This window comes from Lutra lutra, chromosome 4 (genome assembly GCF_902655055.1).
Source record: "Lutra lutra chromosome 4, mLutLut1.2, whole genome shotgun sequence".
NCBI lineage: Eukaryota > Metazoa > Chordata > Mammalia > Carnivora > Mustelidae > Lutra > Lutra lutra.
Window position 1 is genome coordinate 91,700,801 of NC_062281.1, and position 1,921 is coordinate 91,702,721.

At 50.3% G+C, this 1,921-nt stretch overlaps 1 non-coding gene across 1 annotated transcript; it reads right to left on the reverse strand.

Annotated features, from left to right (window-relative positions):
- Positions 1-1,379: 1,379 nt before the first annotated feature.
- TRNAN-GUU (transfer RNA asparagine (anticodon GUU)) lies at positions 1,380-1,453 on the reverse strand. Its single transcript has one exon. It is a non-coding gene; the product is annotated as a tRNA-Asn (tRNA).
- Positions 1,454-1,921: the final 468 nt, after the last annotated feature.

The window sequence follows — 1,921 nt, forward strand, 5'->3', positions numbered from 1 at the left end:
ATAAATCACAAAACACTTTTAATACAGTGCTGCTGCACATTTTTAGGCATTAGATAGGGGGGGTTGATGGAACAGGTTGAGAGCAGTCGACCTTTAGGAGATATCGGTGAGTGTAAAAAAACACATGCGATGTCTGCTCCGGCAAGTGAGGGGCTATCAGTGAACAGTAGGGCAACGTTAAAAGATATGAGTGATGAGGGCGGGGGGAGGGAGAAAAAGATGTGAGTGATTGGAGTCCCTGAAAAGAATGGGGGGAAAGAAGCCATTTTTGAGGAAACAACAACAGAAGAGTTTCCCATCATAATAAAAATGATAAACCCACCAACCCAAGGAGCCAAATGAACGAGATGAATGAGCACAAGACACATGAAGAAAACCATATCCAGTCACGTCCTAGTTATATTGCTCAAATCCATGGGAAAAGAATAAAAAATCTGCAAAGCGGCCAGAGGAGAAAGGCGTGATACCTACAGAACACAAAGATGAAGATGATGTGGGCTTTCTGGTGGGAAGCAGTGTGAGAAGGCCCTGGAGCAAACTTCAAAGTCAACGAGGATGTCCCCTCCAAAAAAGGCTTTCAAAAATGAAGGTGACACTGACACAGAAATGTTGACAGACTCATCACCAGCAGACCCACACTATAAGAAAGGTTACATGTACCACATGGGAATCTGCATTTAGCCAAAGGGACGGAAGGGCAACAGACTGGTAACCGCGTGGGAAAATAGATAAGATTCTTTTCTTATTATTTAAATCTCTTTAAAAACACGAGACAGATGAAACCAAAGTAATAAGGATGGGTTTGGGGGTTTCTAACACGAAAAGTAAACGGCACGATGGCTACAGCATAAAGATGGACAGGGAAGAAACGTGAAGAGGTAGGGGATCCCTTAGAGGGAGGCCGGGAAGTTACAGATGTATGCGGCTATAAAGCTTGAAGCAGTCGCTGAAATAACAAAACAAAGAGTTACAGCTAATAAGCCAAGGAGGGAAAGGAGTGGATCATAGAAAAACCACGGAAACACTACGTTAGAGCAGTTGCTCTTCCAGGACTTTACCCTGTAGAAGTAGTCGTCTAGTACAAGAACGATGACGACAGCAGTATTTTAACCATACTATCCTAGAATCAACTTAAAGAGTGTAAGGAAAGGATTCAATAAATACTGGCACAAATACACGCAGGCAGAAACTTCTCTGCCTCGTTAAAAGGCATTCGGAGGGTTGTACTCGTTCGAGGCCTTCCGGATTCCCAGCGACCTGTTTTCCTCCAGAGTTCTGCTTCTCCAGACTCCGCGGTGGCCTTCGAATCTTGGCCTCGATCCTCCTGTTGTGCACAGGCCAAACGACAGGACCCTTTCTACCTTCTAAAAATACTGCCTCGTCCCTGGGTGGGATCGAACCACCAACCTTTCGGTTAACAGCCGAACGCGCTAACCGATTGCGCCACAGAGACCTTCGGGAAGCCCCCGCCCACATCCCGGTAGAGAGCAAGCACGCGCTCAACGCTAGGGGGAGCCACCCGCCTCCTGGCTGTTGCGAGTGGCCCGCCCCCTCCCCAGAGAAGCCGGAGGCCAATTGGTTTCCGGGACGTTCCTCCCCGTGGATTCCGCGGGCACCCGACCTTCGGCGCCGCTGGCGCTCGGCTCGCTCCACTCGGCTGCGGTCGGTGTGGGGGAAGCTGGAGAGAGGGTGGGGTGCGGCTGCTCAGAAGGGGGCAAACGCCAAGAGGCGGCAAGGAAAAGCGGGGGAGGCGGGGACGGGATGGCGAGACTGCCCAGGACCCGGATTGCGGAACCGGACAATGGTTTTTTGGTGGTGGTTTTGTCCTTATCGCGTAGGAGGGTTCAGAGGAAGGGAAGGAAGATCCCGAGAGCGGGTGGGAGAGACACCACAGCACCAGCACCAGTACCACAGCAGTTTG